The sequence below is a fragment of the Oratosquilla oratoria genome, chromosome 18, assembly GCF_046742065.1.
Source record: "Oratosquilla oratoria isolate Oo_2021 chromosome 18, ASM4674206v1, whole genome shotgun sequence".
In the NCBI taxonomy this organism is placed as follows: domain Eukaryota; kingdom Metazoa; phylum Arthropoda; class Malacostraca; order Stomatopoda; family Squillidae; genus Oratosquilla; species Oratosquilla oratoria.
In genome coordinates this window covers 8,823,717-8,848,954 of record NC_134794.1, presented here as the reverse complement: position 1 = coordinate 8,848,954, position 25,238 = coordinate 8,823,717, and the positions used below count along the sequence as shown (strand labels likewise).

The 25,238-nt window shown below is 46.6% G+C and overlaps 1 protein-coding gene and 1 non-coding gene across 2 annotated transcripts in view; one reads left to right on the top strand and one right to left on the bottom strand.

The window, feature by feature from the left end:
- Positions 1-25,238, top strand: part of LOC143035046 (aquaporin AQPAe.a-like) — an 80,601-nt gene that overhangs the window by 5,678 nt on the left and 49,685 nt on the right. The gene's annotated exons all lie outside the window — the stretch shown is intronic.
- On the bottom strand, positions 9,801-9,872 carry TRNAA-CGC (transfer RNA alanine (anticodon CGC)). Its single transcript has one exon. It is a non-coding gene; the product is annotated as a tRNA-Ala (tRNA).

Below are 25,238 nucleotides of genomic sequence, written 5' to 3'. Positions count from 1 at the left end.
CCATCGTTAACCTCTCCTCCGCTTCCCCCTCCTCCTCCTCCTCCTCCTCCTCCTCCTCCTTTTCCTTCCTGTCCTCTCGTTTCCTACTCATTCCCCTCCTCATTCTCTACCTCGTCCTCCCCCTCTTCCCCCTCTTCCTCCTCCTCCTCCTCCTCCTCCTCCTCCTCCTCCCCGTCCTCTCGTTTCCTATTCGTTCCCCTCCTCGTCCTCCGCCTCCTCGTCGTCCTCCTCGTCCACCACCTCCTCCTCCTCCTGCTAGCCGTTGACATGGGAAAGGCCACGCAACGCAAAGTTCCAAGAACCGTTGGCTGTCGCCGTTGGGCCGCGGGTTTTATAGTCAGATTCTATAGGAAGATGTTGAGCATAACCTTGAAACATACGGATAAAAGCGCTGGTAAATTTACTCCATAACAACATCAACAACTGCAAACTTAGTATTCTTTCCCGTGGGGTCCCCTTGTTTCCCCAGCTTCGGATAACTCGGGTCCCTTCCCCACACTGTACTTTGGGTGACGTCATGGACCTCCCGCCTCCCCGCGATGTTTTGTGACGTCAGGTTACACGTCACATGCCATAATGACCCTTGACAGCTTGTTTAAGAGCGATTAGTTTAGTACACTGGTTCCTAAGTCGGAGAAGGGACCTCGAGAGAAAGAGTTATTTTCTTGAGTATAATCTTATTGTAGCCTTCCTCTGGAGAGATTCTTATATCACGTGAATAAAATTACTCGAAGACATCTGTTCGTGAAATTTTGATAATAAAACGTTGCGGAAGGAGGTAAACGTTTTAAAAATGCCAACGTTCCTCCCATCTCCATGTTTGTTTACATGTGACGTCATGACCCGGTTTGACCCGCCTTGAACTTTGTTTACCTGTGACGTCACTAAATATTTAAAATAGCAGAAACGCATTTTTAATTCTGCATGCCGCCAGGCGATTTTATTGAACTTGAATACAATGACATCCAAATTTTATTTTGGTTAATATTTTAATATTATTTTATTTTCGGCTTCGCTATGGTCCAAAAGGTCTCCTGTCGACCATCATGCCTTTTACCCGTTTAGATTATTATAACTCCACGATATCATTTGTCGAACGCTAGAGAAATCTGAACCCAAATTGAAAATCGACGCCCGGGCTAAAAACAGACCCCGGAAGGCTGGCCTGGCATTTGAGATAGAGATAGAGGGTGGGAGGAGGGGGAACCGCCTGGTCGAAGGTGGGAGGTGGGGGGGGGGAGGCCAACAATTTCACAAAACAACACCCCTCCCCTCCCCACCTAGCTGCCAGTCTTCTTCCCCCTCACCTTTCCCCTCCTTCCCCCTATCCATCTCCCCCTTCCCCCAGTTTATTTCTCCCACTCCCTAATCCTCTCCCCTCACTCTTCCCCCACCATCTCTCTTTCCCTTCTCTTCTCTCTCCTCTCCCCTCCATCCACCTACATCCCTCCACTCTCCTCATCCCCTTCCTCATTCATTCTTCCTCTCCCCTCTTCTCTCTCCCCCGTCCCCATATCCCCTCCCTTTATCCTCTTTCCCCATCTTCTCTTCCCCCCGTCCCTTTAACTCTTCATCTTTCACCTCTGCCCCTTTTCCCATTACCCTAATCTCCTCTCTCCCCCTTCCCCCACCTCTCTCCCCTCCCCTCTCTCCCCTCCCCTCTTTTCCCTCCCCTCTTTTCCCTCCCCTCTCTTGCCTCCCCTCCCTTCTCACCATTTCCCCCTCCCCTCTCTTCCTTCCCCCTCCCCTCTCTTCCTTTCCCCTCCCCTCCCTTCCTTCCCCCTCCCCTCCCTTCCTTCCCCCTTCCTTCCCCCTCCCCTCCCTTCCTTCCTTCCCCCTCCCTTCCTTCCCCCTCCCTTCCTTCCCCCTCCCCTCCCTTCTCTCCTTCCCCCTCCCTTCTCTCCTCCCCCTCCCTTCTCTCCTTCCCCCTCCCTTCTCTCCTTCCCCCTCCCTTCTCTCCTTCCCCCTCCCTTCTCTCCCTCCCCCTCCCTTCTCTCCCTCCCCTCTCTCCCTTCTCTCCCTTCTCTCCCTCCCCTCTCTCCCTTCTCTCCCATCCCTCTCTCCCTTCTCTCCCATCCCTCTCTCCCTTCCCCCCTACCCTCTCTCCCTTCCCCCCTACCCTCTCTCCCTTCCACCTACGCCCCTCTCTCCCTTCCTCCCCCTCCCCTCTCTCCTTTCCCCCCTACCCTCTCTCCCTTCCCCCCTACCCTCTCTCCCTTCCCCCCTACCCTCTCTCCCTTCCCCCCCTACCCTCTCTCCCTTCCCCCCTACCCTCTCTCCCTTCTCTCCTTCCCCCCGTCCCCCTTTCCCCCGGTCCCCGTGGCACTGCTGTGCGGACAGTCCACTGCGACAGGTGCAGACCCAGGGGGAGGGGGTGCGAGGGAGAAGTTGCCAGCGGGGGAGGGGATGGGGCTGGTGCCAACGGGGGCCTAGATCGTGCCATTGGTTGGCACTCTGGAGGTGCCACGGTCTTTGCATTTAGGCGTGTAGGGGGGGGCTGCATTTGGCTCTCAGGGTTAGAGGTTGATATAGTGAAATTGAATTTATTTGTTTATTTAGCTTTTGGGATTGATTTGCTATAAGGGCGTCAGGAAGGAATGGAATGTTTTTTTATTTCGTGTTGAATGATCATTGTTTTAGTGTAAGGAGTAAAGATCATATTTAATAGCAAATGATGTGAAAAAAATATTGGTATTAATTATTATCATTGTCATTATTATTGTTATCATCACTTATTATTATTATTGTAATAATTTTCAGTTTTCTTTGTAGGCCTTATAACATGCTAAGATATTGTGTGTTGTGTGTATGCAGGTGTGTGTACATATTTCACCATTAGGTGATTTTAACAATCTCTTTATCTTGCTTGTTTTATCAGTTCTATATGTAATCATTTTGGATGTCTAATTGCGTAGGGTAGTGATTATCTTCTCCAAAAATATATATAAATATTTGATATGATCATATGGTGTTTGCATATGCTGGTATTTGTTAGCTTTTCAATTTGCGTTAACGTCTAAGTTGTATACCTTATTTTCATTTGCAAATATATTATTTTAATTATTTATTTGTTTGTTTACGTAATGTCTGGACCCAGCCCAGTGTCCTGTGTTTATTCCACCTTTATCGCACTTTATTTGAGAAATTTTCTGCTTTCGCTTTTGGTGTGATAACAATGTATACGAATTCTTTGACCTTGGTGTATTTGTCTCTGATAATATCTCTACTCCTCTTTCTTTCCTTCAACCGCTTTATTCCCATTACCTCTTACTGTATAATGTGTGAACGTACGCTCGCGCGCGCGCACGTGTGTGTGTGTATTTTTATTTATTTGGAAAGACACAGGATAAATAAGTTATAAAGTTGGAATGGAATTAAAACGTTAAGTTAACTCAATAAAATATTTATGTATTTAGTCATAGGAGAGAGAGAGAGAAAAGGAGGACGAGAAAGAGAGATAGAGGGGAAAGAGAGAGAGAGAGATGGGGGATGTTAACATACTATTGCAAGCTGAAGTTCGTCTAGAGGTTGATTGTGTCTTACAAGGCGATGACAGGTCTTCACACTCGAGTAGAGGAGGACCCTCGATGAAGAAAAGGCCAGTAAAGTTGAGGGATTATCCCTTACATTCCCCACAACCACCACCACCACAACCACCGCGAACCAGTTATTGTTGGCGGGACTGACTCGCAGATCTCTTCGTGGTTAACATTTAGTAGGTTAAGTCTGTTGTAGTAGTTTAACTTTAATCTCCTTCGTTATTGTAGGGGGCATTTTTTTTTTTTTTACCAAATATTCAACTTTACCAAGCCAGATGAAGGCAAGGTGGTGATGTACAGAGGCTGTAACGTTATTCAGTGGATAGGGCGGGGGTCGTGCACTGGACGTAGAACCTAACTGTTATTTATAAGTCGTACATAAATAGAAAAAGACGTTTGTTAGTGATAAGTTTTGGTAACAAGACGTTATGGAAATGCTGTTGGTTCTTTCTCGTATTTGTGTGTGTGTGTGTGTGTGTGTGTGTGTGTGTGTGTGTGTGCGTGCGTGCTGCTTTTGCACTGTGTGTGGGTCTCTCTCCTCTCACCTTTCTCTTCTCTCTCCTTCCTCTTCTCTCTCCTTTCTCTTCTCTCTCTCCCCTCTCCCCCCCTCTCTCTCTCTCCCCGCCTACCTCCCCTCTCTGCCCCCCTCTATCTCCCCTCTCTCTCTCTCTCTCTCCCCCCTCTCTCCCCTCTCCCCCCCTCTCCCCTCTCTCTCCCCTCTCTCTCTCCCCTCTCACTCTCTCTCCCCTCTCACTCTTTCTCCTCTCACTCTCTTTCTCCTCTCACTCTCTTTCTCCTCTCACTCTCTTTCTCCTCTCACTCTTTCTCCTCTCACTCTTTCTCCTCTCACTCTCTTTCTCCTCTCACTCTCTTTCTCCTCTCACTCTCTTTCTCCTCTCACTCTCTTTCTCCTCTCACTCTCTTTCTCCTCTCACTCTTTCTCCTCTCACTCTTTCCCCTCTCTCTCCCCCCTCTCTCTCCCCCTCTCTCTCTCCCCCTCTCTCTCTCCCCCTCTCTCTCTCTCCCTCTCTCTCTCCCCTCTCTCTCTCCCCTCTCCCCTCTCTCTCTCCCCTCACCCCTCTCTCTCTCCCCTCTCCCCTCTCTCTCTCCCTTCTCCCCTTTCTCTCTCTCCCCCTCTCCCCTCTCCCTCTCCCCCTCCCTCTCTCCCCTCTCCCCTCTCTCTCTCCCCTCTCTCTCTCCCCTCTCCCCCTCTCTCTCCCCTCCCACTCTCTCCCCTCCCCTCTCTCTCTCTCTCTCTCCCCTCTCTCTCTCTCCCTCTCTCTCTCCCTCTCTCACTCTCTCTCTCCCCTCTCACTCTCTCTCCCCTCTCACTCTCTCTCCCCTCTCCCTCTCTCTCTCCCCTCTCACTATCTCTCCCCTCTCTCTCTCTCCCCTCTCTCTCTCCTCTCACTCTCTCTCCCCTCTCACCCTCTCTCCCCTCTCACTCACTCTCCCCTCTCACTCTCTTTCTCCTCTCACTCTCTCTCCCCTCTCACTCTCTTTCTCCTCTCACTCTCTTTCTCCTCTCACTCTTTCTCCTCTCACTCTCTTTCTCCTCTCACTCTCTTTCTCCTCTCACTCTCTTTCTCCTCTCTTCTCCCTCTATCTTCTCTCTCTTCTCTCTCAACGGTCAAGGTGTCTGAGGGTTTCTTCTTCGGAACTCACAGCGCTTGCCTGTTGTCCTCTTCATCTTCACAGTTAATAACAATAGAAGCAATGATAATGATGGTGGTTGTGTTGATAAGTATTAATGATGGTGGTTGTGTTGATAATTATTACTGATAACGATGAACGATGATGATAATAATAATGATAATAATAATGATAATAATAACAACAACAACAATGAAATAATAACAACGAGATTTAGGTTGTTCATGACGAATAAATCTTGTTAGGATAAGATTTGGTTCTCTTAATGTAATCATTGATTTTTTTCTCTTCCTGTCTGCGTGTGTTTTTCTTTCTCGATGTATGATGGTCTTGCCCTTCTGTCTCTCTCTCTCTCTCTCTCTCTCTCTCTCTCTCTCTCTCTCTCTCTCTCTCTCTCAGGTGTCAACACTTGCGGGTTAAGGTACGGGCAGGTACGAGTTCTGCGAAAAAAAAAAAAGATATTTGGGTTTGCCTTCTGGCAGCTTGCAGTGCATGCGTTTTTCAAACTGCACATTTCCAGCTAAGTTATAGGAACAATATAGATAATAATGATAATATTATTACTAATAAGAATGGTAATGTGCTATAGTAATGATGATGATAATAATAATGATCACAATAATAACAGTAATAATAATAACCAAATACGAGACTCGTTTGTAACTAATTGCTATACGAGTTTCCTACGCCTGCCTCTCTCTCTCTCTCTCTCTCTCTCTCTCTCTCTCTCTCTCTCTCTCTCTCTCTCTCTCTCTCTCTCTCTCTCTCTCTCTCTCTCTCTCTCTCTCTCCCTCCTCCCTCTCCCTCTCCCTCTCCCTCTCCTCCTCCCTCTCCCTCTCCCTCTCCCTCTCTCTCTCTCTCTCTGTCTCTCTCTGTCTCTCTCTCTCTCTCTCTCCTCTTTCTCTCTCCCCTCTTTCTCTCTCCCTCTCTTTCTTTCTTTCTTTCTTTCTTTTATTGGCCCTGTTCCACTTGTTGCCGAATGTCTTGAAGAAATTTCTCGAATGCCAATAGTAGGTCCGGCCGTGTACAGTGGTGTTCAGAAGTTTCAGATAACTCCAACTTAGAGCGAACTTAACGAGGTCTACTGTACTCCTCTACACATTTTTTACTTTATTAATTTATTTATATTTCTTAATCTATTCTTTATGCATTTATACATTTATTCATTTACATGTTGATTTATTCATTTATTTGTTTATTTTTTATTTAATGGATAAATTATCCTGTTTGTAATTGATGTCATGTGTAAGTGTTTTAAGCTGAACACTTGTCCCTATATCAGTTTCAGTGTCAGTTTCAGGCTTTATTCTGAATAATCCTGTATTAAGGAGGATATATGAGATGCAAAAGCTGAATTTGCTTTATGGACATCGTTACAGTGTGGGGCAAGAGTTTTGCAGCAGATTGTACATTTCATAGTCAAGGCTGGTTGAGTGTGTGCGTGCGTGCGTGCGTGCGTGCGTGCTGCCCGGGGTCTGGCCATCTCCCCAGACTGTTATGTGTTGTTTTCACTGGTTTGTTATTAAGATTGCATCCTCTGTGGATGTTGTTGAAGGTGTTCTTGTATGGATACCCTTTAATTATTTTTTAAATTTATTATATATTTATCGTTGATTTTTAATACACCACACACACACACACACACACACACACACACACACACACACACACACACACACACACACACACATATATATATATATATATATATATATATATATATATATATATATATATATATATATATATATATATATATAATAGTTGTTTGGGTGTTACCTAAGTTACCTAAGTTATTATTGCTTTGATGGTATTTTCCCTGACTTTCGTGGCACCCCTATGGACCTGAGCCACGGAGCATTATCTTATGATTAGAGACTTGGCTACAAGGAAAACTGCGCTCGATAGGTATAATAGCTCCTCCAAGGATAGAAATGTTGGTTATCTGTGCCGAAATGATATCATTATCTGTTCTTACTTGGGTCTTATCGTGGTGTTTGTTATTGAATGTTCTCTTGTTACATTATTAATAATGTTGTTTTGAGGATAGTCCTCTCTCTCTCGCTGTCTCTCGCTTGCTTGGGTTTTATCGAAGTTTTAAGATGCTTCAAAATGTTTCTAGTCGTTCATGCCTCACTCGATCATAACTGCTTCTTCTTGGGTGTCATCAAGGACGTTCATATTTGGAAAATGTTCTTGTTTGGATATTATTAAATATGTTCATTGTGGTTCTTTATTTAGTTCCTTCTTAGGCGTTATCCATGGGTGGGAGTGGGGGTGGGGTTCCGAATTGGCTTTATTCCTGGTAGGTTGACCTTGGGTTGACCTTGGGGGCCTTCTCCCTAAGAGGTTGTCCCTGGGGGAGGGGGGCTTGGCCCCAGGTGAGTGTTGCTTGGGATCTTGTGCCCTGTTGGGTTGTCCCTGGAAACTTGTCCCTAGGGTCTTGTCCCCTGTTGGGTTGTCCCTGGGGGCTTGTCCCTAGGGTCTTGTCCCCTGTTAGGTTGTCCCTGTGGGCTTGTCCCTAGAGTCATATCCCCTGTTGGGATGTCCCTGGGGAGCTTGTCCCTAGGGTCATGTCCCCTGTTGGGTTGTCCCTGGGAGCTTGTCCCTAGGGTCATGTCCCCTGTTGGGTTGTCCCTGGGGGGCTTGACCCTAGGGTCATGTCCCCTGTTGGGTTGTCCCTAGGGTCATGTCCCCTGTTGGGTTGTCCCTAGGGTCTTGTTCCCTGTTGGGTTGTCCCTGGGGTCCCAACCCCTGTTGGGTTGTTCCTTGGAGCTTGTCCCTAGGGTCTTGTCCCCCGTTAGGTCTCCTCCCCACCTGTTGGCTTCCTGCGGCCGCATAGTGACGAAAATGAGTTCGATGAGCATTGGACAGGTCTTCTTCGCGCCAAGAATCGAGTTCCGTTCCCGACCGGAAGCTCTTGGCAAAGGTCGGGAGCTTGAGACTCTGCAGAGCCCAATTCTGGCTCCTGAGATGTGTGACTCATTGCATATCTGCAAATGCATTTTTTTTTTTTTTTTTTTTTTTTTTTTCGGGAGCCAGGGATGCCCCTTTCATCCAGGAGGAGCTAAGATAAGGAAACAAATTGGAGTGGGATGGGTTGGGAGGCTGCAAGGCCAGGCTGGCTACCCCCCCTTATAAAGGGGAAGAAACCAACGGTATATAGATAAATTATATATTTGTCTAATCTTATTTATTTATGTATATTATTTGTATTTGTATTCATCACTACGATTAGACAGCATCAAATCTTGAAAATTACAGGATAGTCTCACCACGTTCAGTTCATTCCCTCCACCTCCATACTCCCATCTCCATCTCCATACTCCCATCTCCATCTCCATACTCCCATCTCCATCTCCTTTCTCCCCCTCCACCTCCATACTCCCATCTCCATCTCCATACTCCCATCTCCATCTCCATACTCCCATCTCCATCTCCTTTCTCCCCCTCCACCTCCATACTCCCCCCTCCACCTCCATACTCCCATCTCCACCTCCATACTCCCATCTCCATCTCCTTTCTCCCCCTCCCCCTCCACCTCCCTTTTCCACCTCCCTCCTCCCCACTCCTTTCTTCCCCCCTCCACTTCCCTCCCCCCTCCACCTCCTTTCTCCCCCTCCACCTCCTTTCTCCCACTCCACCTCCTTTCTCCCACTCCACCTCCGTTCTCCTCCCTCCACCTCCGTTCTCCTCCCTCCACCTCCGTTCTCCTCCCTCCACCTCCGTTCCCCCCTCCACCTCCTCTCTTCCCCTCCACCTCCTTTCTCCCCCTCTACCTCCTTTCTGCCCCCTCCGCCTCCTTTCTCCCCCCTCCACCTCCTCCTTCCCCCTCCACCTCCTCCTTCCCCCTCCACCTCCTCCTTCCCCCTCCACTTCCTCCTTCCCCCTCCACCTCCTCCTTCCCCCTCCACCTCCTCCTTCCCCCTCCACTTCCTCCTTCCCCCCTCCACTTCCTCCTTCCCCCTCCATTTCCTCCTTCCCCCTCCACCTCCTCCTTCCCCCTCCACCTCCTCCTTCCCCCTTCCCCTTTTTTAGAATTCTTGGACCCTCACCACGGAGGGCGTTCTCCCTCACCTGATTAAAATCGCTTGGCGACAGCTAAATCTCGGCCCAAAGGTAACTGAGATCAATAAACCTTTTCGCTACTGACGGGTACCCCGCTCTCTCATAGCTGAATGGAATCGAGTTAAGTTACCTTGTTAAAGATATTAAAACGAATTAACGTGCAGAGCGGTTTAACAACCACGGCATTACAGGGGAGCGTTCTTGAACTCGGCGGTAGCGGTAGCGGCGGCGGTGGCGGTTCTATCACCGCTACGGATCCGCGGGTCAATAACACGTCCCCTGACAGAGAAATTCCATCCTTACGGAACGTCCTCAGGGAGCGAATCGAGTTAGAGAAAGAGAATCGAATCTTCGTTAGAAAACGTCGACAGGGAGAGACACACGCGTGGTATAAATTCTATATTTACCAAAATGACATCCCAGGTGGAGAAATGGCGTCCATTTTCCCACGGGGGGACGAAACTGACGGGCGGCGCGTGACGAGCCTGGACCTCTTGAAGTCTCCCCTTACTCGATCGCTTCCCACGAGAAAACAACACCTGGAGGTACCGGGGATCGAACCCGGGTCTTCTCGCATGCGAAGCGAGCACTCTACCTCTGAGTTATACCCCCACGCCTGTTAAATGCGGCAGGTTGTGGCCTTTTATATATTTTTGTTGATGTGGAGGAGTTGGTGGAGAGGTATGTTTCGTTTTTCGTCATCCATGAAGTTTTATTTCAAGATTAAAATGCTAGAAAAATAAAAGAATAATATATAAAGATGATAATGTATGAATATGTACGTGTATACATGTGTATATACACCTGTAATATATACGTTTAGGAATAACATTGGTACGAATATTTGTGAAAATAGAAATACTATCAGTGATGTTTTCAAAAGTTTGATCATCCTACATCATTGCAGTAAGCTCTTTAGCGTAGTGACGAATATACTTTATATAATGTGGCTGCCGCCAGGTGATTTTATTCAGGTCCTTGGAATTATTTAGCGTCAGCTAGGGTCATCTCCCGCTTCTCCCTTCCTCCTCCCTTCTCCCTTTTCCCTTCCTCCTTTCTCCTTCCCCCTTCCTTTCTCCTTCCTTCCCCCTTCCTTTCTCCTTCCTTCCCCTTCTCCCCCTCCTTTCTCCTTCCTTCCCCTTCTCCCCCTCCTTTCTCCTTCCTTCCCCTTCTCCCCCTCCTTTCTCCTTCCTTCCCCTTCTCCCCCTCCTCTTCCCCCTCCTCTTCCCCCTTCTCCTCTCCTCTTCCCCCTTCTCCTCTCCTCTTCCCCCTTCTCCTCTCCTCTTCCCCCTTCTCCCCTCCTCTTCCCCTTCTCCCCTCCTCTTCCCCCTTCTCCCCCTCCTCTTCCCCCTCCCCTACCCCCTTCTCCCCTCCTCTTCCGCCTTCTCCCCCTCCTCTTCCCCCACCCCCCCCTTTTCCCCTCCTTCCCCCTTCTCCCCTCCTTTCCCCCCTTCCCCTCTCCTTTCCCCCCTTCTCCCCCTCCTCTCCCCCCTCTCCCCCCTCCCCCCTCCCCCCCTCTTCCCCCTTCTTCCTCCTCTTCCCCCTCCTCTTCCCCCCTCTTCCTCCTCTTCCCCCCTCTTCCTCCTCTTCCCCCTTCTTCCTCCTCTTCCCCCTTCTTCCTCCTCTTCCCCCTTCTCCCCCTCCTCTTCCCCCTTCTCCCCCTCCTCTTCCCCCTTCTCCCCCTCCTCTTCCCCCTTCTCCCCCTCCTCTTCCCCCTTCTCCCCCTCCTCTTCCCCCTTCTCCCCCTCCTCTTCCCCCTTCTCCCCCTCCTCTTCCCCCTTCTCCCCCTCTTCCCCTTTTTCCCCCTCCCCTTCCCCTCCTCTTCCCCTTTCTCCCCCTCCTCTTCCCCCTTCCTCCCCCTCCCCCCCTTCTCCCCCTCCTCTTCTCCCCCTTCTCCCCCTCCTCTTCTCCCCCTCTCCCCCTCCTCTTCTCCCCCTCTCCCCCTCCTCTTCTCCCCCTCCTCTTCCCCCTTCTCCCCCTCCTCTTCCTCCTTCTCCCCCTCCTCTTCCCCCTTCTCCCCCTCCTCTTCCCCCTTCTCCCCCCTCCTCTTCCCCCTTCTCCTCTCCTCTTCCCCCTTCTCCCCTCCTCTTCCCCCTTCTCCCCTCCTCTTCCCCCTTCTCCCCCTCCTCTTCCCCCTTCTCCCCCTCCTCTTCCCCCTCCTCTTCCCCCTTCTCCCCCTCCTCTTCCTCCTTCTCCCCTCCTCTTCCCCCTTCTCTCCCTTCTCTTCCCCCTTCTCCCCTCCCTCCTCTTCCCCCTTCTCCCCTCCCTCCTCTTCCCCCTTCTCCCCCACCTCTTCCCCCTTCTCCCTTCTCCCCCTCCTCTTCCCCCTTCTCCCCCTTCCTCCCCCTTCCCCTTCTTCCCCTCCTCCTTCCCCCTCTTCCCTTCCTCCCTCCTCTTCCCCCTTCCTCCCCCCTCCTCTTCCCCCTTCTCCCCCTCCTCTTCCCCCTTCTCCCCCTCCTCTTCCCCCTCTTCCCCCTTCTCCCTTCGTCCCCTTCTCCCTTCGTCCCCTTCTCCCTTCGTCCCCTTCTCCCTTCGTCCCCTTCTCCCTTCGTCCCCTTCTCCCTTCGTCCCCTTCTCCCTTCCTCCCCCTTCTCCCTTCCTCCCCCTTCTCCCTTCCTCCCCCTTCTCCCTTCCTCCCCTTCTCCCTTCCTCCCCTTCCCTTCCTCCTCTTCTCTTCCTCCCCTCCCCCTTCCTCCTCCTCTTCTCCTCTTCCTTCTCTTCCCTTCCTCTTCCTCCCTTCCTTCTCCATTCCTCATTTTCCCTTCCACTTCCCCTTTTTTACACAATTTATTACACACTTGCTACACCTACAACTGTACACACTGAGCATTCACCGGGATGTGCATGCGTGTATCACACGTTTGCACATCTTGTGAATGTATGAGTGTGTGTGGTTAAACCCACACACACTCATAAGTCAAATCATCCTCCAAACGGGCTCACATTAAAAAGCCCGTGGGAGCTTCACTCCCAAATTAATCAGAACAGAACAGAACTCTTACTCCCTCCTCCTCTCCTCTTCCCTTCCTCCTCTCCTCTTCCCTTCCTCCTCTCCTCTTCCCTTCCTCCTCTCCTCTTCCCTTCCTCCTCTCCTCTTCCCTTCCTCCTCCTCTCCTCTTCCCTTCCTCCTCCTCTCCTCATCCCTTCCTCCTCCTCTCCTCTTCCCTTCCTCCTCCTCTCCTCTTCCCTTCCTCCTCCTCTCCTCTTCCCTTCCTCCTCCTCTCCTCTTCCCTTCCTCCGCCTCTCCTCTTCCCTTCCTCCGCCTCTCCTCTTCCCTTCCTCCGCCTCTCCTCTTCCCTTCCTCCGCCTCTCCTCTTCCCTTCCTCCTCCTCTCCTCTTCCCTTCCTTACCTCCTCCTCTCCTCTTCCCTTCCTCCTCCTCTCCTCTTCCATCCTTCCTCCTCCTCTCCTCTTCCATCCTTCCTCCTCCTCTCCTCTTCCATCCTTCATCCTCCTCTCCTCTTCCATCCTTCCTCCTCCTCTCCTCTTCCCTCATCCTCCTCTCCTTTCTTCTCCTCCTCCTCTCCTCTTCCCTTCCTCCTCTCCTCTTCCCTTCCTCCGCCTCTCCTCTTCCCTTCCTCCGCCTCTCCTCTTCCCTTCCTCCTCCTCTCCTCTTCCCTTCCTTACCTCCTCCTCTCCTCTTCCCCTCCTACCTCCTCATTCTCCTCCCTTCCTCTTCCTCTCTTCTCCTCTCCTCTTCCCTTCCTCCTCCTCTCCTCTTCCCTTCCTCCTACCTCCTCATTCTCCTCCCTTCCTCTTCCTCTCTTCTCCTCTCCTCTTCCCTTCCTCCTACCTCCTCATTCTCCTCCCTTCCTCTTCCTCTCTTCTCCTCTCCTCTTCCCTTCATCTTCCATTTCTCCTCCTCCTCATACACCTCCCCTCTTCCTCCTCCTCCTCCTCCACTTCCTTTTCTCCTCCTCCTCCACTTCCTTTTCTCCTCTTCCTTTCCTCTTCCTTCTCCTTTCCTTCTTCCTCTTTTCTTCCCTTCTTCCTCCTTTCCTCCCTCCCTCCTCATCCCTCCTTCCTCCTTTCTTCATCCTTTCCTCCCTCCCTCCTCATCCCTCCTTCCTCCTCGTCCTCCCCTCCTCCTCGTCATCTCTTCCTCCTCCCCTCCTCCTCGTCATCTCTTCCTCCTCCCCTCCTCCTCGTCATCTCTTCCTCCTCCTCTCCTCCTCGTCATCTCTTCCTCCTCCCCTCCTCCTCGTCGTCCTCATCCTACTGCCTCCTTACTTCCTTCCTCTACCCTTCCTCCTCGTCGTCCTCGTCCTACTGCCTCCTTACTGCCTTCCTCTACCCTTCCTCCTCGTCGTCCTCGTCCTACTGCCTCCTTACTTCCTTCCTCTACCCTTCCTCCTCCCTTCCTTCTAGCTCCCTTCTCCACTCCCTTCTTCCTTTCTCCTCCCTCCCTTCTAGCTCCCTTCTCCTCTTCCTTCTTCCTTTCTCCTCCCTTCCTTCTCCCTTCCTCTTAGCTTCCTTCTCATCTTCCTCCTCCTTTACTTCTCCTTTCCTTCTTCCTCCCTCCTCTTCCTTCACCCTCCCTCCTCTTCCCCCTACCTTTCTACTCCCTCCTACTAGTCCTCCTCCTCCTCCTCTTCGTCCTCCTCCCCTCCTCCCCTCTCTTCCCTTCCCTCCTCCCCTCTCTTCCCTTCCCTCCTACCCTCTCTTCCCTTCCTTCCTCCCCTCTCTTCCCTTCCCTCCTCCCCTCTCTTCCCTTCCTCCCTCCACTTCCCTTCCTCCCTCCTCTTCCCTTCCTCCCTCCACTTCCCTTCCTCCCTCCACTTCCCTTCCTCCCTCCACTTCCTTTCCTCCCTTCTCTTCCCTCCTCCCCTCTTCCTCTCTCTTCCCTCCTCGCCTCTCTTCCCTCCTCCCTACTCTTCCTTCCTCCCTTCTCGTTGGTTATGTATTTCCTGGTAGTCCAATGTATTTCATAACAACAAACAATCGGTGATCGACAAAGTCATTGCGAGATCGACGTCAGGGTTGTTTGTGTGTCTTGTTCGACCGCGCTGTCGTCACGTATAATCTCTGGATGGCCTAGGCATCATCGCCTCTCGTTGTTTTGTGTATGTTGGTGACATTTATATATATGAGAGTCATTCTCCAGTAATTACGACTTAATGAAGTTATTTTTTTCCCGCTCCAGCCGACAAGGTCATTTGCATTGAAGTTTATTTGAAACGATCTTAAAACAGTCAGCTACGCTAAATGGATCTCAATTGTTGTCGTGTTTACGACGAATTGTATGTATGTATACGCGTACCCACGCTACATATTACACACACACACACACACACACACACACACACACACACACACACACACACACACACACACACACACACACACACACACACACACACATATATATATATATATATATATATATATATATACATGTACATGCACGTGCACACACAAAAGTATGCCTACTGTATGTAGCCTCTTATTTTGCCTCCACTTCCCTCCTCCCCTCTCTTCCCTCCTCCCCTCTCTTCCCTCCTCCCCTCTCTTCCTTCCTCCCCTCTCTTCCCTCCTCCCCTCTCTTCCCTCCTCCCCTCTCTTCCTTCCTCCCTTCTCTTCCCTTGGGAATATTCAGCTTTGTAGGGGAGGGAGGGTTAACTTTCTGCCGTCTGATACAGGAAAACTCTCTCTCTCTCTCTCTCTCTCTCTCTCTCTCTCTCTCTCTCTCTCACACACACACACACACACACACACACACACACACACACACACACACACACACACACACACTTTTTATGAGATCACGCCAGGAAGCTCTTAGATGTAATTGACGTCACCACCTTTGCCCAGTGTGTTGGGACTTCCAAGGCAAGTTGGTTGATGGTAGCTGTCGGCTCTCGGGCCACTGATGAGCCGTGGAAAAGTTGATTTGGTTGGAACGGAACCCAACGGGAGGAACCGTTCCATTCAGCAGTTGATGGATTGTAATCAAGAACAATCCTCATCAACTCGTCGTTCGTTGACATCGGGACGTGGGGCGTCGTCGTCGTCGTCGTCGTCGTCGTCATCGTCGTCATCGTCGTCATCGACATTGTCGGTGTCGTCATCGTCTTTTGTTTTCTTTGTCCCTCGCTGTTTCTTCTTTCTTTAAATCTTCTTTGTCTTTGGCTTCTTCTTTGTCTTTTTCGTATTGTTCTCCTTCATCTTCTTCTTTGACTTCTTTGACTTCGTCATCTTTTTTGTCTTCGTCTTCTTCGTTTTTGTCCTCTTTGTGTACTTCTTCGTGCCAACTCTTCTTTGATTTTTGAACTAACTTCTAGATTTTATTTTAATTTATTAATTAATGTATTTGTGTATATATATAATATGTATGTATTGTATATATAACAGTATTTGGTAGATATACAATGACGCTGGCCTGTGTAGAAATTCATAGTGAATTCCCATTCCCTGTGCTCAAGGCTCTATGTCCACATTATCCTTTTATACTCTCACATCTGCCGACGTAGTAGTTGTATCGACACGGAAGTAAATCTAACAACTAAATCACACTCAAATATTTACCATTGGATCTAAAATACATTATACCGGACTGGCCACGCAATATTATATACATCAGCGTAATGTATATTTTAATTTTTGAGTAAAATCTATTTCGTAATGGACCTTAATGTATATTTTTGTGTTAAAGATGTATTTTTGAGGTTGCGAAGACATGGCGAAATACATTAAGTCTCGGAAGATAAATTCATATTAGAAAAGGTTTAAATTCGCTGTTTTTAATTGTGCTAGATTAACTTAATCTCACTCAAAAGCTAGCGTCTTCCAGAATGAACACTGTGTGTGTGTGTGTGTGTGTGTGTGTGTGTGTGTGTGTGTGTGATTTAACTTAACGAAAACACACACAAGTGGAAAGTTTCAACGAGGATTTTTTAACGGTTTCGTAGATTAAATTTTTGTAAGAATTTATGGAAGGACATTAACCCCATCACTGCCTGAAAGGGGTTTGGGGGTTGTAGGGGTCACACACACACACACACACACACACACACACACACACACACACACACACACACACACACACACACACACACACACACACACACACACACACACACGCACACACATCCTAATAAAAAGAAATTTTGTAAAATTTCAAGGTGATCAGCATTCTTTTACGAGTGAGAATGAATCCGCAGTCATAGAATATTGCTTCCGCGACCCTGGTCCGTAAGGGTGTGACTAGAAAACTTCCCCCAATACAGGGGTTGCCAGACCACAGTGCCAACGCCCCCCCCATCCCCCAATCTTCATGTTATAGTTGTCACCCTCATTGTGATCAAAGACAGAATAAAATATATTAAGATCATACCTGGGCTATGTATACCAGAATTGGGGGGGGGGGGGCGTACATCAGGAGACGCTGAGCTATGGCCGAGCGCCTTTACCCTGTGTGCTAGCACAGCTCTATTCAAGTGGCACTAATCACAGGGAATCTTGGGAGTTAGCAGCATCTAGATTGTAGCGCCTTCTCTAGCGTGGGGGGTGCCACGGAATTGAACAAAAAACATATTGTATCAGTCATGAAGAAAGGAACGGTCCCACCCGGTATTTAAGTGGTTACTTGAGGTCGTCTTTAGGTCCTTGGAGGGACCAAGGAAGTGGCATCTCAGAGATGAATAGAATCGCGTGCCGGCAGCAGGAGGAGGGGGGAAAGGACAACCCCGTAGGGAAGGGTTATAATTGGCACAAACTCGAACATGGGGTACGGTTCCGCAGTCTTGGAATCTCGCGTGTTGAATCCCATTAAGTGTATAGACACTGATGTGAGGGTGTCATTTCGTGTCATTGTTCTGTATGATTTCCATATTCACGGACTTTTTTTTCTTCTCCTTTTTCTTAGTCGCCTTTTTCTTCTTCCGTTTCTTCTCATTTTGATTTTTTCTACGTTTTCTTTCCTTCTTTTTCTTCGTCCTCTTTTTTTATTCCCTTTTTCTTCAACTTTTTTACTTTTTCTTCTTCGCCTCTTGACAAAGACAACGCGAAGATCCTTTTTCAATTCTAGACGCCAGGAAACTGAAACAACAATAATAATAATAATAATAATAATAATAATACAATAATATAATAATGATAATGATAATGACATTTTCGTTTGATGTACTTATGAGATCAAAGTTCATCTCGTTCAACGGAAGAGCAATTAGGTCACTCCTTATCTATATCGGTCACAGCTCGTCACTTGACGTGGATGCACGTCACACCATACTGAAGCCACCATGCTGAGGTACAGGGGCTGTAACGTCCCTCATAGGGTAGGACGGTAGCCCTGCAGTGGACTCTCAGGCCTGTTCATTGACGCCTGAGGATGTTCCTAGTAAGATAACAACCCGTTGCCCCGACGTATTTTCGACATTCCAAACTGCTTTGAACTGTGCCTCGCTGCATTGCTTTTGGCCCAAGCAGTCTAAACGGAGATTGTTCATGTCCTAGGTCAGGGAGTGTATGCCTATCATTTCATATAACCCGTACTTATACAACGCAGTTCTTGGGGACGTCTAGAGAAGATCGCTTCAGACGCTGAATATAGTCATCAGGCCACTAACTAGCGCTAGTTTCTGGGTCGTGGCCCAAAATGTGAAACTTGTGGACCACTGGTGGTCCATGGAGAACACGCATTGCACCCTTTGAAATAATAAGGCTGTTCGAGTCGGTTGTGTTCGTTTAAAAGGTGGGTACATTTGTGCATTGTCTCAGCTACCCCGTCATAAGAGGGAAAGGGGCATTTGGTATATATATATACTGTTTGTGTGTGTGTGTGTGTGCATATAATTTCCGACAGTTGCCCCGGGACTCGATCTGAGGCAGCTGTCGGAAATTATTTGGGTTGACATACGCCGCCACTGGCCATTCTCGTGATCCTAAATATGCGGAAAAGCCACCAAGGAAAAAGATAAACTGATGACCAAGCGCTTTCGTCTATTCAGACAGCCTCAGTATATATGTATGTATATATATATATATATATATATATATATATATATAATGTATGTATGTATACATATATGATTGGAAAACACTGGTTGCATCAGGAACACTATGTTACTGACGTTTCGACTATATTCTTCAGAAGCAGACTTGTAGTCAAAGCGTCAGTAATATAGTTCTCTTGATCCAGCCCGTGGTTTCCTACCGCCTTCTCCACTCATGAATTGTATATACACAAAAACGGGTTTTAGATAAAACATTTGATCCATGGACTTGATTATTTAAAGAAATCGCTGAATACATCGAACATTCTTTATACTATACCTGTGATTTTTATTTATTTATTTATCTATTTATTTGGTTTCCATAGTCCAATGGGTCAGCTTTAAATATATCAAGAGATCAGTGCAATATAGATATTCATTAACAACAATAATAAATGTAAAGTTGATGCAAAACATTCTAAAGAGACATCTAAGGAATTTTCGTTCGATAATTACAATAAATATAAAATTTGTCAAGATCCTTGAAGGGCGATTTGGCTTTCCAGGCTTTCCAGGACTGATTCTCTCCCCCCCGCCCCCGCCCCCGCGCAAGAAAAATTGTGGGTAATCTGACGGAACGGGGTTAAAGTGGATGACTGCGAGATTAATCCATCAATTATGAATTGATTGTTTTATCAGAGCTGTGAAGTGTCACACAGTTTCTCTTACGATTATTGCTTCCACGAGATGAACACACACACACACACACACACACACACACACACACACACACACACACACACACACACACACACACACACACACACACACACACACACACACACTAGGTATGTTAGAAAATTAGAGAATAGGAGACGGGACCCTACGAGCGTTTCTCATTTCCTTTATACTACAATTAAGTAAATACACAAATACACACACACACAAACTCTCTCTCTCTCTCTCTCTCTCTCTCTCTCTCTCATTTTTATTCTCATGTTGCGTAAATAGTCTTTTGGTTCTTTTGTCCCTCCGGCAAGGGAAGACTGACTACATTCAGTCCAGCGCAGAAGATGTTTCTCTCAGGAATTCCATGAGATTTGTGAGAAGTGGGCGTGGCCAAAGTGATGACGTAAGAGATTGATGGAGTTAAATCACGCCCATTTTAGGGTGGGTCTCTGTTGAGAACTTGGCGTCATTATCACCCACAGAGATATTGTTGTCACTATCACAATTGCCAACACCATTTCCATCTCTCCAGTCACACCAGTTGTCAATATTTTCACCATAATTTCATCACATCATCATCACCACTGATGCCAACGTCACAGCTGTCATCATTATTATTTTTACCATTATCACCATCACCACCATCACCACCACCACCACCACCACCATCACTATCACCACTACCACCATTCTTATTCCTATCACTTCCGTCATACCAGATGTCATACCACCAACACCACCACTACCACCACCACAGCCAACTCCACCCCGTTCTTGAAGCGACCAAAAGTTTAATTTCATACTAGTTTAGGCTGTGATGTTTCTAAACGACCTAATTGCCATGGAAGGAAAATTTCGCCATAGGGGCGGGCCGAAGACCGCCAGCCGTGGCTCGAAGATCGCCAATTTTGGCGGGGAAGACGTGACATTGGCGCCCTTGTCGGGTCACTCTTGGCGATGTCCTTGGCATCACTCCTCGAGGACCTACGGGCAGCTAAAACTCTAAAGGATAAAAAGGAATCCCGGGTTGTTGGTAGTTAATTGTGTCGTTCGTAGTAGGAGTGATTATACATGTGTGCGTGACTCAGAGAGTTATTAAGAGCTTTGTCAAATTTTCCTGGTTCTTTTGGGGGGAATGAGGAGTTTTGGGCCTGATTAGCCGGCGTGGCAATATTTCATACTTGAGTTTGTATACGCTTAAATGAACGCACACTGTGTGTGTGTGTGTGTGTGTGTGTGTGTGGTTTTCCAAGCAGTTGCGCACACGCACGCACACACACACACACACACACACACACACACACACATTGCGGGGGTCCGGGTTCGAATCCCTCCCAGGGCTGAAATAATTTCAGTATCGCTGCGCTCAGAGTCGTTACTCCAACTCTCGTGGGTGGGAGTTGTGTGTGTGTACGTGTAAGGTCACAGCATTACCCATAGATCGGTCATACATGGACTCTGAGCTCACTTTCGGGAGGGAAATAGCTGTCGATCACCAGTCCAGCACGTGATTCAAGACCATGGTGAATCACACACACATAATTACTCATAAATCAGATCATATATGAGCTCGGCTCTAATTAGCGAGGGTGATAGCTGTCGCTCACATGTTCAGCACGTGATCCAAGACTGGGGTAAAACACAACCGCGCGCGTTTTCTGAAGCGTACCGCGGCCGTACGTCTTTCATCTGATAGAACTGGATTGAACTGGTGTAAGTTAATGGATTGAACTGGTGTAAGTTAATGGTGAGAAAATAATGAAAAATGAAACGAATAGATGAAATAAACGAATAAAATAAATGGTAGATTGATAAAAGTAGGTCACATATAACATTAATATGTTGAATATTATGAAGATTTAATGATAGTTTTAACAATGATGATAACAGTAATAATAATAATGATGATAATTATCTGAGGCGGATTTTAGATTAATTATAATTAATCTAAACCCTAAAGATAAATATCTTCAAATGAAATATATGGGTCCAAGTAGCCCCGGAATGCATATGGTTTCGCTCATTTTGCAATGGGGATCGTTCACGTAATGCGTACACGCGTGCACCTTAAGACGAAATGGAAACAAAAATTACCCCAATATCAAGACGAGTCTTGGATACGATTGTGAACGAAGATTTCTGCATTTGGTGTCTTACCATCACACCTTCTGAGTAATAACTGAACGAAAATAAAAGAAAAATACTGAAATGTAAAGTATTTCTCAGGGGGTAGGGACCTTGCACCTTTGTTAATTGGTGAGATAATTCCTTATGCTCTAGTGGATCTTTGAACCGGATATGACGTCACATCCGCACACACACACACACACACACACACACACACACACACACACACACACACACACACACACGCACGCACGCACGCACTTTTAATTTGAAGCTAAATCTTCGTGAAAAATGCTGCGTTACTCTGGTCCATAAGGGTGTCAGGAAAGTATTATTTACTACAGAGGGTACCGTATACTGGACCCGTGTATGGCGTTATTCGTGAGTTTAGATGTGTCTGTAAGTCAGTGTGCATTATCTTCCTCTGTGCTTTTCTGAGAGGCCGCTTAAACTTTTTGAGAAAGTGCTCAAGTGTGTTCTTGTTGTGCTGTAAGATTCCTCTTCCCTCTTTTTTTTTTATTTTTTTTTCTTACTAATTCTGTTTAAGCTCGTGTGTTGTATTGGTTTCGTGTGTGTGTGTGTGTGTTTGGTGTGTGCTTGTGTGTGTTTGGTGTGCTGGTGTGTGTGTGTGTATTCACCTCGGATCTTCACCTCGGATCTGCTGCAGTCTCTCGAGACAGCCAGACACCACCCTACGGCAGTGAGCTCAGAGCTCATTATTTGCCGATCTCTGGGTAGGTCTGAGACCACTCACACACCACACACCGGGACAGCAAGGTCACAACTGCTTGACTAACGTCCCGTACCTACTCACTGCTAGGTGAACAGGGGTTACACGTGAAAGGAGACAAATCCAGCTTATCTCCGCCCGGCCGGGGAATCGAACCCCGGTTCTCTGGCTTGTGAGGCCAGTGCTTTACCAATCCGCCACCGAGTGTGTGTGTGTGTGTGAGAGAGAGAGAGAGAGAGAGAGAGCTAGCGAGCCTAAGCCTAAGCCTAAGCCTAGGAGGTTAGGGTCGCGATTATTTACACGAGCAAATTCGCCTTAAAGAATAAATAAATGTTATAAAACAATTGGTGAATGAATAGATAAATAGCTAATTATATGTATGCCTATGCCCATAAAAATAGTTAAATTTGGCCTTGGGAAAGTACACACACACACACACACACACACACACACACACACACACACACACACACACACACACACAAACACACACGAACACAATCAAGTAGAAGTTGCATGCTTGTTGCAGACAGCTCAAATGACTAGGTAGAAAAAGGAGTTATCCTTGAGGCAACTTTGGGTCAATTCCCTGCGGCAGCAAAGACTGGGTGAATATTTAACGACTGTATAAAAAGGATATAGGAAGCAAGAATGTAATATATATATATATATATATATATATATATGTGTGTGTGTGTGTGTGTGTAATTGTGTATATATATGTATTTACCTAGTATTTTACGGGACGAGAGCTATGCTCGTAGTGACCCGCTTTTATATCTCTCCGCACCCAGTTAGTTTATAAAATTTTGTATAGTTTTGGCACTCACTGTTTCCCCCTTTAGTTTGGTCCAGACATCAGTCTAACCCTATATATATATAATATATATATATATAATATATATATATTATATATATATAGATATATATAGATATATATAGATATACATATGTATATATATATATATATATATATGTAGGGTTTGTGTGTGCGTCATTGTATCTTCAGCAGTTTTCTCTGCATGTTTTATTTTGATAGCTACTTCAGCATTAATCGTCTCATCAAATCTTTCAGTTCTTGTAATCAGGCATGAGCTTCAAATTATAGTGTGTCAAATGGAAGTGTTTTACTCACAGGACTTTTTGTAAGTTAAAGTTGCAATATTAACTTATTTCAAAGTTGGGACGTTGAAGGTCATGGATACGCGGTTATTTTGGGGTACTCGCTAAAGAGTGTGTGTGTGTGTGTGTGTGTGTGTGTGTGTAGTAATAATAATAATGATAATAATAATATTATACGGTTTATTTGGTATAGCAGCATTACTGCTGAAAATATACAGCCTACAGGATTATAAAATTGTAAAACTATGACAGTGAAATGATGTTGTTACAAGCATTAAAAAAGAAAACAAAAAAACTAGAATAGCTGTGTTGTGTGTGTTTGTGTGCGCGTGCGCACGCGCTCCATGATGTATTTTTCAGTGAGTTGAACTTTGTGGATCATGTTAGAGAACATGCGGAATACATTTGAAAATTTCTTGAAGAGTTTGTAAATCATCGGGTTGGATGTTAACGGAAGGTGACGAATATTTTTCTGTAGCGTGTTTCGACCAAAGGAGGGTGATAGTCCTATTTGGTCCGGATAATGGTTCAGATTTTCTAATTGTTCCTTCGTAAAGGGACTTCCTGGGGAGAGTCTCCTTGTACAAGTACTTGAAGAAAGAAAGAAATTTCTATGACAAATTAAAGGAGACAAGTAATGATAATAGCGTTGTTTGAGTTTTAGAATAGATTATGCAGCAGTAGCTTACATGCTTTTTTGCGTTATCCTCGGCAATCGTAATTGTTCTTTTCATTATCTGCACTTCATGTATATTGATTCAATGCCATAATAGAATTATTATTATTATAGCTGGGGCGCCGATTTTGTTGTAATCCATTCTGACCTTCAGGTCAGGTCAGGTTAGGTTAATTATCGTCCTTGACGTCACAAACGACAAAAAAAAATGGTGCAATTCTCTTTAAGAGCTAAATAAAATAGAGAAAAAAGGGGCAAGACTGGTTAATCATACGAAACCTTAAATATAAAATTTCTTAAAGGAGGACGGGGGGGGGGCGTAGGACCATTAAAAAATGCGGCAGATTTGGTTCATATTTTTCTGGTTAGCTTGGGAGACCTCGTTAGTATTCATGACTTGCATGCAAGCGCTTGAATGCAAAAACAGCTTCCAAATGCTTGTTAACGATCACACAACCACGCCATAGTCGCGTGGCGCCGATTTAAACATAATGTCTGATTCACCAGTGTTTCTGGTCACGTGCTAGACACGTGATCGACAGCTATCACTTACGGATGAGAGCTAAACTCGTGTAGTTCGATCTCTTTTCTCAAGGGAGGCAGCAACGAATTACAGTGTCAATGAAAGTTTTTCATATGAACGCGGCGTGAACTCGGTACTACAGATTGGCAGTTCAAGATGTTAACCACCCCACCAGAGTTTGTCTGTATGTACGGAATGTACTAGGAGTATGGATGTATTGACATTTTACATAAATGTAGATAAACTTTTGCTGTAGTAAAACCGACTATGTAATTTTTGCCCATATTTTAGTGACACCCTTTGTTTAACATGACATATGGTGTCTTTATATGATATGATATAATATAATATAAAACGATATAATTAAAGTACATGATGGTTGCGTGTGTGTGTGTAAAGCAATATGTTATAGTTCTGCCTCGTCTTTCAAGAGTGGGGGATCCGTCATCATCGTCATCATCATCACCACCACCATCATCATCATAATCTTCATCACCACTACCATCATCATCATCACAATCATTTTCATCATAATTATCGTCATTCATCATCATCACCATCATCACCATCATCATCATCATCATCATCACAATCATTTTCATCATCATCATCACCATCATCACCACCATCACCACCACCATTATAACTACCATCATCATCATCTTCATCTTCATTATCGTCATTCATCGTCATTTATCATCATCATCGTCATCATCATTATTCCTCCCACCGAAATGGCGGGGTCATTTTAATCTTCCGCCAACAGACTGACAACTGAACCGAATACTGAGGACCTTTGTCTCCTTCCTTCCCGTTCTTTAGTTTGTTGATGGTACTAATTACAACAAATAATAACAACGATAAACCACTCGTTCCTTCAAGGGGATCTGCAGATATGATAGATGGAGAGACGACTGAGGAGCTGGGTTCGTTGGTATGCAAAACAGAAAGTGTCCTTATGCCAGGGGTGGCGAAGGGTCAGGAAGTTGCTAATAGCACATCATGCGCCTGGCGCTCAAATCTCATTTCCTAGGTGCCTGTCGTTGTTTGCCATCCGACCCCTTTCTCCCCCTTCTCTCCTTCTGTCTTTCTCTTTTCTCCCTCCCTCTTTTCTCCCTCCCTCTTCTCCCTCCCACTTC